Genomic DNA, 17,921 nt, shown 5'->3' on the forward strand with positions numbered 1-17,921 from the left:
GCAAAATGGCCAATTATGAACACAAATTTACCTCTAATTAACATCTAATTAGAAAACTACAAACTGGATTAACTCCTAAATTCTAAAATTAACCTAATGTTCAATTATTAAACAAATTCTAAAATTAGTTAAAATCTAACTATTTTAATTTCTAAACTAACTAAAACTAGGTTAAAATTCAATTAAAACTATAAAACAATTCCAATTAGTTCCTACATTCTAATTAAACTCTAAATCTAATCTTAATATCTAAAAAAACAATTAAAAAAATAAATAAATGCATTAAATCCACAAATGGGCCAGGGAGGTGCTAATAGGAATCTAGAGGTGCAATATGAAATTAGGCGCATGGGCCTGGTTCTGGAAGTCCAATGGAGTTGCTTTGGCTAGGGGGTGCAACAAGGAAGTGCAGGGTGCATCAGGAATTCAAGTGTGGGCCTAGTCACAAAGCCCACACGAAATGAATCCTTTCCAGGGAGGTGCAAATAGAGCTCTAGGTGTTTACTAGATCTGGCCAAATTAGGCCTACCAAAAACATGTCAAACTCATTCGAAAATGAGTCAAACACCCATTCCCTCTAAAATGTCTCGCCGGACACACCATGGGCCACTATGTCGGATGTCGCTCTCAGCGGCGGTGGCCATCATAACATCATCTGGAGCTACTACAATGTTTAAATCCTCACGCTCTATTCGGTTCTTCATTCAATTTCAAGAAATTTGAGTTCTAAAAACCTAACGAGAACTGCTCATTCCAAGAACCCTAACGTGAAAGTGTTAAATTAAACTCTAACCTTAACGATTCAAAGCCCCAGGGATGAAGGCTTTTAACACTCTCACCATTCTCTACGTACTGGTAAACAGGATTTGAAGAAGTGCCAAAGTTTTCCGAATTACCTTGCCGGAGTTGGTGACGACGATGATGAGCTTCCATGTACGTGGTTATGCATCTTTCTCTTTTTCCTTGGCTTTAAAATTCTCCTCTTTCTTATTCTTATTCTGGACTCGAGAGTAGTGAACTGAGAGAGTTGGTGAAGAGGCTAAGCATAAGCTATATTGAGGCTCTGATGATGAGCTTCAATGGCTTCTGAATAGTGCGTGTAGTGAGGGTGTGTGTGTGTGTGTGTGTGTGTGTGTGTGTGTGTGTGAGAGAGAGAGAGAGAGAGAGAGAGAGAGAGAGAGAGAGTTCGAAAATGATTGCAATGAGTAGAGAGTGATGATTGCCAAGGGAACTGAAATGATGATGGAGATGTAGATTTATAGAGGTTAGGTTTGGAAATGATGTGGATTGGAGTTAGTTATTATCAGGTTAGGAGCTACCTTAGGAGTTAGTTAGAATGAACTCAGTGAGTTTAGTTGGTTAACTCACTGAGTTAGTGGTTAGTTGGTGCAATTCAAGTTAGTTCATTGATTAGTTAGATATTGAGTGATTCTGGAACTAGCTAATGCAGGTTGTGACTTAAGTAGTGTTGGCCTTGAAGTTTGAATGATGACTTGTTGAACAGGTTCCCTTTTTTAATGCCAGCTTAGTTAGTGGACTGAATTTGGAAATGTTATGTCATTGGTTTAGCTATTATAAACTAATTGATGTTGGAATGTAGGATAAAGCATGCTTCCATGTAATTACCTCTATGGTGTTGGACTGTTGGTGTAAGGCATTGGTGTTAATTTGACCTGAATTTAGATCCAAATTTGCAAATGCATTTGAAGTAGAACTTAAAATGGACTTGTTGTATTGTGAGTTATCAACACTCTGACTTAATTTTCCTTGTAGTAATAACTTCAATGAGTTAAACCAGGTCAGTCTAGAATCCATCTTTGAATTGATCATGCTTTGCCTTGTTTTCTATGCAATGGTATAACCTTGTTAACTAAACTGGATGATGGATGTAATGAATAATCTACTGCAGGACTGCCTTGCTTGGATTGGTCATTGATCATTGATGTTGGATTGCAGGATGTTATTGGCTCAGGTTTTGCATCAAGCTGCTACTCTACTTTGTTTTGGTCTGCTAAGTCCTGCTATATACTGTAGAACCTAAATTTCCCATGCTTGCTAACTTTTCCATGAAGGTATGAATGTTGTTGTTATGTGTTGGTGTTTTAAAAGGTTGCAGGTATGGTTATGAGCTTTGTTGCCATTGCCTTGCATTAATTGCTTCACATGCTATGATGATAGCCCTTTGTGGCTTGTGAATGTTGTTGTTTGATGTTGAATGCAGGTCAGATGCATAAATGTGGCCATGTTTGGCCTTCTTGGTTTTTTATTGTAACATGAACATCATGGCCTTATGGCTGATGCATCACAAGATTGTCTTTCAGCTTAGCAATGAAGTTTGCATTAGGTCCCGTTTGCTCATGCTCATGGCAGATTCTGGCTTGGACATTGACAACCAGCTTGTGGCTTCAGTTTTATAGTATGTCAACAGTTCATGGCTTGACATTGATGACCTTTCCTGCTGGTTATGGCGTTGGTTGGCAATGTTTTTCTCTAGGTAAGCTCGTGGACTGAATGCATTATGAATGGCCCATGTTAACCTTTTGCAAATTTAACTGTGGTGTGGAATTTATATAGTTTTGTGGTGTAATGTTTAGCTGCATTAATGTTGTTGTTTGGCTAATGGTATGCAGGAGATTGTTGTGGCATGGAGTTGGCATGATGACATTGTAGATCAGTGGTGTGCTATTGCAGGATCACCTATTATGCATGTAATTTTGTTTCCTACTGATCCATATAATGGTCATGTTGCAGGACTGCCTTGTTTGGCTTGAATCTTAAACAAGTTTGTGGTATGCTGACATGATGCAGTCCAATTGTGGCTTTATTTTCATGGAAAGTGATATGTTGTGTTGCAAGAGAATCTCATTCTGACTTGGGCAGGTAGTAGCTAGACCCTCTCCACTTAACCATTAATTCATGCTATTGGATGATGGATTATAATGGTGCATCATTGTCCTGTTTCTATTTGAGGTCCATGATAGTGTGCCAATTGGCTTTGTAGGCTTGGTTCTAGCTGTTGCAGGATCATGATGGCAGGATGCTAGTGCAAGGTTTGTCATGGTGAGTTCAAGACCAAAATCGTGTGCATTGTCTTGTCCAATTAATCAATGTAGGTGTAGTATATGATTATTTGATTATGATGCTTGGTTGTGGTGAATGTAGGACCATGTTTAGCAATGTGAAGCTATGGCTGGAAATGCAACAAAGTCCAAGTCATGGCATGGTGCACAAGAAGTTGTAAAAGGGTTAAATTACTTGGAAATGAAGATACAAAGCAAAACACCCCAAACATGAATTTTTGATGATGAATCAATGAAGAAAGGCTAGATTAGGTCTTAGGTGGTCAAAAAATGGGTGTGTTGGCTTTGGTCAAAGTTGACCAAAAAGTCAATTGTTGACCAAAGTCAACCCTTGGTCAAAGTTGTGAAAATATGTATTTTTTTCATGTAATAACTAATGTAATGGCTTGTAGTGGATTTAAAATGGTTTGAAATGGATTGAAATTGGTTTCCAAATTGGTTTTGTTTTGTACATGTATGCTTGATTTTGAAATGAAATGAATATGACTTGACTTGTAAATGGAATGAACACATTAGCATTGTTTATGAAAAAAGCTATGACTTGATGAAAGGAGGATAAGGCTTGAATGAAACACCAACCATGAATTAATAGGCATAGCCTCCAACTAGATTGTAACACAATAGGTTTTAGTTGTTTGGATAAACAAGGCCATGAATATACCAACTATCAATGGACAAAACAACAAGACCTTGAGACTAAGATGGGTTAAATTCAAGACCAATGACCAAATGATACCACACCAAGATTGGACCATGTACATTTATGACAATGGGTGAAAAGTGGATGACATTAAGGTTTTGGATGTCACTAGATAGAAAGTCAAGCCACCAAGTCCCTCAGGTTCATTACCTCTTTGATTAGGGTTTTGGTGAGGCTTACTTCCCCAATCAAACCTCTTGAATCAAACCATACGCTTCAACAACAAGTTTCCTAATGTATGAGCCTTTACTAGGGTCTTAATGGCCAATGCAAAGCCTAGGGAAGCCCTAGAGGATCTCTCACCAAACCATCAGGAGTTAAGGTTTTGACTTATCCTATGCTGTGATGGATAGTTGAACCATGCTTTTGAAGTTTGATCTATACCTAAAACCTAGTCTTAAAAGCCAAGATTCTTGAGTCCATGGTGATCCACTAATGTATGAATGATACATACGAATGCTATTAATGTATGCAAGTATTTGGATGAGAACATGAAAAAGTGAAGGGCAAACTTTGGGGTACAATAGATAGGTAAAAGATCGCAAATTAATATCACGCAAACACTCTTACACGATACTAACGAAATGGTCATGTTGAGTACAACGAATGTGAGGGGCGCTAATACGTTCCCCTTGCATAACCGACTCCCGAACCCGATCTGGCTGCGATGACCCGTTTCTTTTTATTTTTCCTAGGTTTTATTGATATTTTCCCTTTCCATCGGGTTACAACCAACCATAGTTTGGTTGTGACTCTATTTTGTTTATATTTCAATCGTTCCTTACACTTAGGTATTTTTCGGGTCGCGATGATAACGCGAAAACACATAAGATATTTGCCTTGATTTACACTCAAAGATCATACCATTTTAATTAATATCCCGATTATTCCGCAAGTATTCGAGTTGTTTTTGCAGGTATTTAAATCTCCAAGCATTAATGAGAAAAATGAAGAAAAGGAAGAAAAAGAAGAAGAAAGAGATGAGAAAGCACAGGAAAAAGCAAAAAACCAGAATGCAAAATTTGTTGATGTGACGACAGTCACAGATTCATGACGACCGTCATGACCCATCCTGTGACGACCGTCACAGGCCCATGACGAGCGTCACGCGGCCAGAATTTGCGCTTTGAAACAGTCAATCACAGACACCCAAACGTGCCTAAATTCCCTCCAACAGCATGACTCCCCCGGATTCTTCATTCAAACCAAGTCTTCCTTAAATATCTCAACCACCAAGACCTAAAGGAGCACTATATAAAGGACCAAAGTGGGAAAAATTGGAGACGCCTACATTTACACTTACGCTCTGCAATTAATTTTTATTGCTTTCTAGCTTTTTAGTTATTTTCTTTTCAGCAACTTTGTTTCTGTTGCCATAGTTCATTTGCCATTCTTTTTAGAATTTCCTTTTTCCCTTTATCTTTCTGTTTTCCAGTTAGTCATAGTAGTTGTTTCCTACACTGAGGAACTACTACACTTTATTTAATTTTAGTAAACAATTTGTATTGAAGAAGCAGAAGCCTACCGACTTGTGGAGGACTGCTCAAGTACTCCGAGATTCGCTATACTCTGTCACTTCGATTGCCAATTTTTTATTGAATTATTATTATTATTGCCCAATTATTATTATAATTATGTTTGTCGTAATGTTGATCTGTTTATGCATTGTGTTTGCCTTATTTAACATGTCCGGCTAAATTACCGGTATCAGTATGTAGCAATTTAATTAGATGAGATTTAATAATAATCGGTGAAAACTCTTTTTCTCAAACAATCTTTTAGGCTGAAGTTTTTAATCTAAATTTAATTAACTTTTTCACAAAAGCGTGAAAAGCTATTTAGTACGATTTTGCCACGAGAGTGAGAAATTAACTAAGGTGAGAACCAACAATCGCGAGAGCGTGAGGCTCGAGCTGGATAGTAAAAATTAGGCATTGAGTTTAAAAACAGCGAGAGCACTTTAAAAGAAATTAGAACTTATTTATATTCAAAAAGTAATTTTAACTTCAAATGGGACAGCGAGAGCGTACATTTTGACTTAAAGCTATAGGCTGAATCAACAATCACGAGAGTGTGAGATAAAGCTTTTTAAGTAAATATTTTCTACTGAGAGATATTTGGCATTTAAACTATTCACCGGTGACTTATTGATTCCCTTACAATTAATGCGTTGCATACTGATTCCTTCCATAAATACTTTCTTAAAACCAAATTTCCCCCAGATTTACTATTTTGCCCCCGAACTTCTACTAATAATTCCCTTAGCTAAATATAGTGACGTTAGTAACACTAGTTTGACCATAGGTCCCTGCGGGATCGATAACTTTTAAAACTAAAGCGATTGGACTGTGCACTTGCAGTCAAGTACCAGATAGACTATATTTTATATATAGTCACGACAAGCATCGAGTTTTTGGCGCCGTTGCCGGGGACCTGTTTTAGTCGAATAGTGCGATTCTTTCATTGCACGTTATAGACTAAGGTAAAAATAAAAACTAATTTACTCTCCCTTATTTCCCTGATTGTATGCCAAGTACTTGCTCACAAGGCGATAACTTAGCACCACCAGTCCCGGAATTAGAGCGTTTCTTATACGTAAGACGCCGAATACACGAATATCAACAAAAGTACGATATTCCAGATATCTTCTCTCCTCCTAAATCAGAAGAAAAACCGAACATGGCTGAAGAAGGACCCCAGAATCGTCCTCTTATATTTTACGCTACCTCGTCCCAACAAGAAGCTCACAACAGTATTGCTGCCCCCGCTATCAATCGAAACGATTTTGAGCAGAAACCCTCGCTATTATCAGTCGTCCAACAACATCAATTTGCTGGAAATCCTACGGACGATCCTAATGAGCACCTGACCAAGTTTGTGCAGTACGCATATACTGTAAAGGCGAATGGTGTATCTCAAGATGCGATAAGACTGCGCCTCTTTCCTTTCTCACTAAGAGACAGAGCTTGCGCTTGGTTGCAATCCTTTCCCTCCAACTTAGTTACAACCTGGGAAGAACTGAAGAACGTTTTCTTATCCCGATATTATCCGACGAGCAAAACTGTTATGCTGAGAGCTCAAATCAACGGATCCAGGCAAAAAGATGTTGAATCTCTCTACGAAGCGTGGGAGAGATACAAGGACATGATGAGGATATGTCCACATCACGGTCTCGAAGATTGGGTGATCATTCACACATTTTACAATGGGCTTCTGTATAACACAAGACTTACAGTAGACGCTGCCGCGGATGGTGCACTTATGGACAAGCCATACAACGAAGCCTATCAACTCATTGAAAACATGGCCCAAAAACATTGCCAATGAGGAGGTAAAAAGAACTCCAATGGAAAAGTCCCAAACAAAGGGTGGAATGTACGAAATCAGTAGCCTTAACCATGTTCATGCAAAGGTAGATGCCCTTGTTCAAAAATTAGATAACTTGGCCATACCACCCGCAGCCACCGTGGTTGTTGTAACTCCAAACTGTGAGTTATGTGGAAACCCTGGACACACTGCACAAGAATGTCAAATATTAGCAGGAGTCCCAACCAATCAAGTGAATTACACACAAGGAAATCCCTATTCGAATACCTACAACCCAGGTTCGAAAAACCATTCTAATTTCTCGTATAAGAATAACAATGCCCTGTAAGCACCTGGCCAAGCACCAGCTGTTCCGCCTGGATATCAAAAGCCAGCTAATAATGCTCCTAACATGCCTAGGAAGTCAAATCTCGAATTGATGATGGAAAGCTTCATAGCTACCTAAGCCCAGACCAACAATGACTTCTTGAACCAAAACATACATACTAGCGAGCAACTCAAACAACTAGCGAGCAAAGTAGACGCCTTAGCCACCCACAATAAAATGCTTGAACCACAGATTTCACAAGTGGCTCAACATCAAGCATCTATAGCCGCTCCAGCTGGAACATTTCCTGGACAGCCGCAACCTAATCCAAAAGGACATGCAAATGCCGTTATACTGAGGAGTGGAAAATAAATAGACGGACCCGTAGATCCAAGACTCCAAAACCTTGCCATGTACCAAACACCAGATAAAACCTCAACTGAGCAGGTGAATAAACCAAAGGAAACAGAAGATAATACCCAAGAGGTCGAAGAGAAAGAGAAACCTTATGTGCCTCCACCTCCCTATAAACCACCAATTCTGTATCCTCAAAGACTCAAAAGTTCTAAAACTGCGAGTCAATTTAGGAAATTTGTTGAACTCCTGAAGCAACTAAACATTACGATACCCTTTACAGAAGCCATCACACAAATGCCCTCCTATGCCAAATTTCTTAAGGAAATCCTATCCAATAAGAAAAAGATTGAGGATAACGAAACAGTTACACTTACTGCCGAGTGTAGCGCCATAATCCAAAATAACATGCCTCCCAAACTAAAAGACCCAGGTAGTTTTTCCATACCCTGCGTCATTGGAAAATTCATCATAGACAAAGCTCTATGCAATCTAGGAGCCAACATCAGTGTAATGCCCTTAACCATTTGTAAAAGGCTCAGTATAGAAGAATTAAGACACACCAAGATGTCTGTTTAATTAGCTGACCGCTCAATCAAATATCCTGTTGGTATACTAGAGAATGTCCCAGTACGTGTAGGACAGTTTTACATTCCTACAGACTTCATAATCATGGACATCAAAGAAGATGCCGGTACACCTATTATACTAGGAAGGCCATTCTTGGTTATTGCTGGAGCCATAATAGACGTAAAGAGAGGTAAGCTGACATTCGAAGTTGGAGAGGAAAAGGTCGAATTCATCTTGACCCAATTCTTACAAGCACCAGCTATAGACGACACTTGTTATCTACTTGATGTCATAGACGAGTGCGTGAGAGAGATGGAGATGCAAGAAACTACATACTCTGATATAATGAAAATCCAAATCCCTCCAATCTTTGAAGACGATAATTGGCATGAACCATACCAAAACGAAAGTCTAAGCGAATGCTTAGCACTTACACCCAACCACATGCCATGCCCAAAGAAACCTGACTTGGAATTAAAAGCACTACCAAAGAACCTAAGATACGAATTCCTAGACACTGAACTGAAAAGACCAGTAATAGTCAACGCTGACTTGGGACAGATGGAAACTGAGAAATTACTAGATGTCCTAAGAAAATATCCAACAACGTTAGGATATAACATCACCGATCTCAAAGGAATAAGTCCTTCTATCTGTATGCATCGCATTATGCTGGAGGAAGATTGTAAAACCTCTAGAGAACACCAGAGAAGGATCAACCCAATCCTAAGTACGATAGTCAAGGATGAAGTAAAGAAACTTCTAGATGCTGGAATCATATACCCGATCTCCGATAGTCAATGGGTTAGCCCCGTTCATGTAGTACCCAAAAAAGGGGGTGTTACAGTCGTTAAGAACGAGAAGGGCGAATCTATAGCACAAAGAGTTGTGACCGGAAGTAGAATGTGCACTGACTATAGAAAACTAAACAAAGCCACTCGGAATTATCATTTCCCTCTACCCTTCATTCACCAAATGCTTGAACGATTGGCTAAGCATTCTCACTTCTGCTATCTAGATGGTTATTCAGGATTCTTTCAAATCCCAATCCATCCTGACAACCAAGAAAAGACTACCTTCACATGCCCTTATGGTACATTCGCCTATCGACGAATGCCATTTGGATTATGTAACGCTCCCGCAACATTTCAAAGATGCATGATGGCAATCTTCGCCGATTTTATAGACGACATCATGTAAGTCTTTATGGACGACTTTTCTGTGTGTGGGCAATGTTTTGAAGGATGTCTATCAAACCTTGAAATGGTACTCGAAAGATGTGTAAAGGTAAACCTCATTTTAAACTGGGAGAAATGCCATTTCATGGTTCAACAAGGAATCGTGTTAGGTCACGTGGTATCTGACAGAGGAATTGAAGTAGACAAAGCAAAGATCAAAATGATAGAGAACCTTCAACCTCCGAAAACCGTACGAGAAATACGAAGCTTTCTAGGACACGCTGGTTTCTACCGACGTTTTATCAAAGATTTCTCGAAAATTACCAAGCCACTTACAGGTTTATTAATGAAAGACGCCGATTTCATCTTTGATGAATTTTTTTTAACAGCGTTCAACCAACTGAAAACATCCTTAATCACCACACCCATAATGCAACCACCTGACTGGAGATTACCTTTTGAAATCATGTGCGATGCGAGTGATTACGAAGTAGGCGCAATACTAGGACAAAGAAAGGATAAGAAGCTTCATGCTATTTACTATGCAATTAGAACACTAGATCTAGCCCAAATGAACTACGCCACCACTGAAAAAGAACTTCTAGCCGTCATGTTCTCTTTGGACATCTGTTAAGTAAGAAGGATGCCAAACCAAGACTTTTAGGACGGATCCTTCTCTTACAAGAATTTGACTTAGAGATAAAAGATAAGAAAGGTACTGAAAACGTAGTAGCAGACCACTTATCACGAATCGAAGGGAATAAACCTGAACAAATCCCAATTAATGATGATTTCCCTTACGAACAACTCATAGCCCAAATGGAAAGTGATATGTCTGAACTAACATTAAACGATACAGAAAAAGAAGAATCCGTGGAAGAAATACATGTGAATGCAACTCTGCCATGGTATGCTGATTTTGTCAACTACCTAGCTGTCGGAGTACTTCCACCGGACCTATCTTACCAACAAAAGAAGAAATTCTTCCATGATCTTAAACAATACTACTGGGATGAACCTCTACTCTTCAAAAGAGGTACCGACAGTTTTTTCTGTCGATGTGTTCCTGAGGATGAAATAGATGATATAATCTCTCATTCCCATTCCGCTCCCTATGGAGGGCATGCAAGTACCTCAAAGACCTGTACTAAGATCCTGCAATCAGGCCTCTTTTGGCCTACTCTATGGAAAGATGTCCATAACGCGGTTATAAAATGCGACCGGTGCCAACGCACTGGAAACATATCAAGACGCGATGAAATGCCACAAACAGGAATCTTAGAAGTGGAAGTCTTCGATGTATGGGAGATTGACTTCATGGGACCATTCCCAACTTCTTTTGGTAATAAGTACATACTCGTTAGGGTCGACTATGTTTCAAAATGGATCGAGGCTGTAGCCTCTCCGATAAACGACACACGAGTAGTGATTAAGTTATTCAAGAACATTATCTTTCCTATTTTCGGTGTGCCAAAACTAGTAGTTAGTGACGGTGGCTCCCACTTCATATCGAATATCTTTGGAAAACTTCTTCTAAAGTATGGAGTCCGACACCGCGTAGCAACACCGTATCATCCACAAACTAGCGGGAAAGTCGAAGTCTCGAATCGAGAAATAAAACAAATTCTAGAGAAGACCGTAGGAATATTCAGAAAAGACTGGTCATCCAAACTAAACGAAGCTCTATGGGCCTACAGGACGGCTTACAAAACCCCGATAGGAACCACACCCTTCAAACTAGTCTATGGTAAATCATGTCACCTCCCTGTGGAATTAGAACACAAAGCATATTGGGCAATTAAGACCCTAAATTTAAACTATACTTTCGCAGGCGAGAAACCGATTCTAGACATTCACGAATTAGAAGAGCTGAGACTGGACGCCTACGAAAATGCCAGGATCTACAAAGAGCGAACCAAAAGATGGCATGACAAACGCATTTCCAGGAAAGAGTTTAACGTGGGCGACATAGTGCTACTATTCAATTCAAGACTTCAACTTTTTCCAGGAAAACTCAAATCTAGGTGGTCCGGCCCTTTCGAGATCACCAAAGTCCTCAATAGCGGTGCAATAGAAATAAAAGGTAGGAATAGTGACCCTTTTTTAGTAAACGGGCATCGGCTAAAGCATTATCATAATATTGAAAATAGAGACTATTCGAACAATCTCAGACTCATAGAACTGCCCGCTCAACCCAAAACCTAGTACACCGCGACGCTACTGTCGAACTTACGACATTAAACAAAGTGCTTAGTGGGAGACAACCCACCTTTTTTTGTGATCTTTGTTACAACCTATTTTCCTTCTTTGATTTTCTTATTTATTTTGTTTGCTCCCCTCTTCTTGATTCTTTGCAGTCATTCTTGTTGCTTCTAGTTACTGACTTAGACATATTGGATAATGATAAACAGGAAAATTACTAACTATTTAGTTACTTACTTTCATCATGCAACAAGTAGAAACAGTTTTCAGAGGCAGAGTTCAAAGAAGGCGGTATGATTATCTAGCTCGGAAGGATATGGCATTGACCATATATTATGATGGACCTACCATGGATAAGTTAGGTATCCGAGATAACATCCTATTTATGTTTAACCAGCTTGGGTGGGAGAATGCAACCATTAAGAGACGGTTTGTCACGTACCGTGAACTAACCTTAGAATTCCTTAGCTCCCTTGTATACAACCCCGAGCATGGTTACAGACTTAACAAAGGGTTGATATCCTTTAGGTTGTTTAGCATGGACTTCACCTATAGCCGTCGAGACGTTGCTGACCTCCTAGGATTCCCTAGTGGCCCTTTAGTTTTTACTACCCGCCAGGAGGACCTACTCGATGACATCGACCTAGATGACTCTTGGGGTAGATTAACTGGAGAATCCAACCCTAACCCGAATGAGATGCACTCACAAAAGATCCATAACCCTGCTATCCGATACTTTCATAAAATACTAGCCCACACCTTATTTGGTAAGGAAGAAAATAACACCATAGTGTCCCGCGATGAACTTTTCATCTTGCTATGTGTCGATCAAGGTCGACATGTCAATATCGTGACATTCATGATGGAAAGATTTGTTCACCTTGCTAAGAACAACCGTACCCCAATAATAATAGGTGGCCTAGTAACCATGATAGCAGACGCCATCGGACTTAGACGCCCACTTTATGAGCTTGTACCATTTGGAAACATCCGACCCATGGATATCGACTTTTTCTTTAATCGCATGATCATAGGAAACCTTGGGACGGATACCTTTGATTATTTAATCAATAACAAAGTGGTCAGATTATTTACCTTGCCTAACCATGAGAGAACGAGTGTTCACAACCGCAATAACTGGCTTTATGACTTAGATGAACACCCTATTGATCCAGCTTCACCTCCCGAGACTCCGCCTAAATATGAGTATATCAATGACCCTATCCATATGGAAGAATCTGACCCTGAAACACCTCCCAACTACTATAACATTGATGAACCGGTTCCTCCATCATATGCTGATAATCATGCCATGCTTCTCACCCGTCTGAATGATTTCCAAGTTGACATCACAATTGTGAAAGAAGAGATAAAGATCATGCGTCTTGATATCTTAGGCCTAATGGATATAGCCGTCGAGCAGTTTCATCACCTGAACGAAGTTGTAGCTGCATTGGGACAAAACCGTGGCTAATACTACTGACGACTGATTTCTCCTACTCGCACTAAGCAATGAGGACACTGCTCTGTTTTGTGTGGGGAGGGAGCACATTTATTTTATTACCTATGTTTAATTACTTTACTACTTTTGTTTGCTCTGTTATCGTTATTATTTCTATGTTATATTTAATTTCAATTTATTAATTTAATTTCTATTCATTTATTTCTGCTTATTCATTTATTTATTTATTTTTGCATTTATGCTTTTAAATTCAATTGCTTAGTTATCATATTATGATGTTATCATATGCTACTGAAATTAAAACTGTTGCAACCTGTGATGAGAAAATTAAAAATCAGCGTGTGACGACCGTCACATATAATGTGACGCCTAACTCACAGATGTGACGACCATCACGGATCTACCACAATCATCACACGGCATGCAAATGACCGTTACGAGCATCTGACCATTGCAGACGACCGTTACGCACCCGTTGCGCGTGACGACCGTCACAAACTCCAAAGAGCTCGCCTATAAATGCAGGCGCTTTTCCTCTCTTCTTCCTCATCAATTACCACTCTCATGCCATTCTTCTCTCCATTTATTCAATTCTTTACATTTTCTTCAAGCGTGTAACTCACAAATATTCCATCTCACCCACCAACACCAAAAGTTTCATAAACCTCATCAATGGCCCGTCAAGAAAGAGCTACTCCCGACCTATCAACCGTCGTATTCAGAAATGGAGAAGTCGGCGAACGCCAAAGAGACAACTACCTCAAGTTCTACCAACTCTCCGTTCAAGCCACGAGGTATGTTGATAATGAATGCTTGATGGAGCTAGGACTTTTGGAGGGCGTGGAGTGGATGCTAACAAACTCCAGCTTGACGCAATTGTGTACCACACCGCAGTCAACCTACGAAGCACTGACCCTGGAGTTTCTGAGTTCCTACTCCTATATCACACCCCCTGGCGCTACTCAATATCTCACCGGAGTCGCCACATTTAGAATGTTCGGCACCGAGGATTCCCTAAACCAAACCCAGATAGCGCAAATGCTTGGTTTCCGACATGGAGAAGGAATTCACTGTTGTATCCCTGACGGATGGTCAGAGATAGCATTTCAAGTTTGGCACAACCTCACCAACATGGACGCCACGAGATGGGATACGCTTAACGCAACATATATTCACAACCCAGCCATTAGATACTTCCACCGAGTCCTAGGGCACACAGTTTTTGGAAGAGTCAGCAATCATAAGGTAAACTCCAAGGAACTTTTCCTTCTTCACTGTGTGTTTTCCCAAATTGCGTTCAATGTCACTCCCTTCCTACTAGCCAATATCTAGGTTGCATGCATGAGAGGCAGCCATGCGTTTTGTTTTGGGGGAATCATCACCTCCATAGAACTAGGCTTGAATTTGGGAGATAGGCTAGCAAACTTACCAGCCTTGCAGGCGGAATTCCTCGACATCGACTATTGTCGTGCTTCACATCTGATCAAAGCAAGAGACGATGGGAAGTACCATCCTGTTGTCAGAAACAAGGTAGTTCGAAGCATCATCATGCCTAACAGGAAGCGCACAAATCCGAGGGATATGGAAAATTGGATTTTTGATCTGGACTCCCCCGAGGCAAATGATGGAAATCCTGGTAATGGTGCAGATGAAGTCGAGGAGGAGCATGACTGAGGCATGCCTCAACCACCTCAAGAGCACGCTGTAGAGACTTCTTCCCGAGGACAGCAGAGAAGCGAACAAAGACCCGCCTCCATGGAAAACATATACACCGAGATGCTGCAAAACAACCAAAGAATGGAAAACCGCCAGATGGAAATGATGCAAGCGATCCAGCAAATACAGCGGGATCAACACGATTATGCTAACTAGCATGATCAGGGGATGGAGGAGCTTTCGGACAAGATGAGTGCCCTGACATATCGCGTAGATGCCATCCAGGAGTACACTCAGCATGTAGGATTGGATCCTACCCAGCGAGGGAGAGGTGAGCGCACAAGAGCAAGAGCCAGAGCACGCAGAAGCCAACAGCGTAACGACGAGCTGTGATTTTTGTTTCTTTCTTTTTATTCTGTACACTATCGCATTGAGGACAATGCATTGATTAAATGTGGGAGGAAATCCTTATCACTCCTCTACTTGTTTCTATTGCTAGTATTTTCAGCCAATATAAAATTTTTTATTTGTCCTTATCAATCATTTATACATATTTTGGCTTAACAAAATTTTTTTCCTTAAGATTAAATGCATACCCTATGAGTATATAGGTTGTCTTGCAGAGGTTTTGTTAGGAAAACTGAGAAAGATCTAACAAGATTGATACCGTCCCGACACCCTAGATCCCTCACCTCTACGAGATCAGTTTGAATAACCATTATACCGACACCTTAAGTCTCCATTCTAGATTAACCCCTAGTAGTTTATACTAGAAGTCAGCATCGTCTCAAGCGCAAACCACATGGAGAGCCGATGAATATAAGTGTTTGATGCCTACAAATTAAGAAATTCCTTCATACTGTTGCTATCAAGAAATTGAAAAACGAACCATACAAAAAGGTTGCAAAGATACACAAAAAGAAGGAACAGAAACCCCAGTTGGTTGGTCCAGAGGTACCTGGTACTGGACTCGGTAGGGCGAACTACGATTCGATCCCCCACAACCTTCAAAGAGGGGATATATAAAGGGGTACCGCGCTAGTGTACCAGACCCCCGTGCTGAGAAAAGGATCAAAGTCACTAACCGGCTACTTCACTAAGTGCGTGTGGAGGCAAAAGGCTTAATGTGATTACGCTAGAATGAAACCGGGTGAAATAGAAACAGAGACACTTGGTTGAGCTATAATAGCATGATTCGAACTGGCTTGTGCAAAGGGGAGATCTACGCTAAAGCTGAAAGCTCGTGTCGTCACAGTATCTTTGGTGTTTTACTTGAATATCGGTCATCTTAACAATCCACCTGACAACCACGTACGAATGGGTAATGTATTCGCGTTTAACTTTGTTTTCAAATTGTATTTGCTTGAGGACAAGCAAAGATTCAAGTTTAGGGGAGTTTGATAACACGAAAACACATCAGATATTTGCCTTGATTTACACTCAAAGATCATACCATTTTCATTAATATCCCGATTATTTTGTAAAAATTCGAGTTGTTTTTGCAGGTATTTAAATCTCCAAGCATTAATGAGCAAAATGAAGAAAAGGAAGAAAAAGAAGAAGAAAGAGATGAGAAAGCACAGGAAAAAGCAGAAAACCAGAATGCAAAATTTGTTGATGTGACGACTGTCACAGATTCATGAAGACCATCACGACCCAACCTGTGACGACCGTCACAGGCCCATGACGAGTGTCACGCGGCCAGAATTTGCACTTTGAAACAGTCAATCACAGGCACCCAAACGTGCCTAAATTCCCTCCAACAGCATGACTCCCCCAGATTCCTCATTCAAACCAAGTCTTCCTTAAATATCTCAACCACCAAGACCTAAAGGAGCACTATATAAAGGACCAAAGTGGGAAAAATTAGAGACGCCTTCATTTACACTTACGCTCTGCAATTAATTTTTACAGCTTTCTAGCTTTTTAATTATTTTCTTTTCAGCAACTTTGTTTCCGTTGCCTTAGTTCATTTGCCATTCTTTTTAGAAATTCCTTTTTCCCTTTTTCTTTCCGTTTTCCAGTTAGCCATAGTACTAGTTTCCTACACTGGGGAACTACTACACTTTATTTAATTTTAGTAAACAATTTGTATTGAAGAAGCAGAAGCCTACCGACTTGTGGAGGTCTGCTCAAGATCTCCTAGATTCGCTATACTTTGTCACTTCGATTGTCAGGTTTTTATTGAATTATTATTATTATTGCCCAATTATTATTATAATTATGTTTGCCGCAATGTTGATCTGTTTATGCACTGTGTTTGCCTTATTTAACATGTCCGGCTAAATTACCAGTATCGGTATGTAGCAATTTAATTAGATGGGATTTAATAATAATCGGTGAAAACTCTTTTTCTCAAACAATCTTTTAGGCTGAAGTTTTTAATCTAAATTTAATTAACTTTTTCACAAAAGCGTGAAAAACTATTTAATACGATTTTGCCACGAGAGTGGGAAATTAACTAAGGTGAGAACCAACAATCGCGAGAGCGTGAGGCTCGAGCTGGATAGTAAAAATTAGGCATTGAGTTTAAAAACAACGAGAGCACTTTAAAAGCAATTATAACTTATTTATTTTCAAAAAGTAATTTTAACTTCAAATGGGACAGCGAGAGCGTACATTCTGACTTAAAGTTATAGGCTGAATCAACAATCACGAGAGTGTGAGATAAAGCTTTTTAAGTAAATATTTTCTATTGAGAGATATTTGGCATTTAAACTATTCACCGGTGACTTATCGATTCCCTTACAATTAATGTGTTGCATATTGATTCCTTCCATAAATTATTTCTTAAAACCAAATTTCCTCTAGATTTACTATTTTGCCCCCGAACTTCTACTAATCATTCCCTTAGCTAAACATAGTGACGTTAGTAACACTAGTTTGACCATAGGTCCCTGTGGGATCAATATCTTTTAAAACTAAAGCGATTGGACTGTGCACTTGCAGTCAAGTACCCGATAAACTATATTTTATATATACTCACTGTAAGAGCAAACTATCATACAACATACGATCATAGGTTTCGATGATGACAAATGACCACCATGGATGAATCGGCATTGTCGATTCCACCTCTACAAAA

At 39.8% G+C, this 17,921-nt stretch overlaps 1 non-coding gene across 1 annotated transcript; it reads right to left on the bottom strand.

Moving 5' to 3' along the window:
* Positions 1-6,846: 6,846 nt before the first annotated feature.
* LOC127088864 (small nucleolar RNA R71) lies at positions 6,847-6,953 on the bottom strand. The gene has a single exon (XR_007790676.1). It is a non-coding gene; the product is annotated as a small nucleolar RNA R71 (small nucleolar RNA).
* Positions 6,954-17,921: the final 10,968 nt, after the last annotated feature.

The sequence above is a fragment of the Lathyrus oleraceus genome, chromosome 5, assembly GCF_024323335.1.
Source record: "Lathyrus oleraceus cultivar Zhongwan6 chromosome 5, CAAS_Psat_ZW6_1.0, whole genome shotgun sequence".
In the NCBI taxonomy this organism is placed as follows: Eukaryota; Viridiplantae; Streptophyta; class Magnoliopsida; order Fabales; family Fabaceae; genus Lathyrus; species Lathyrus oleraceus.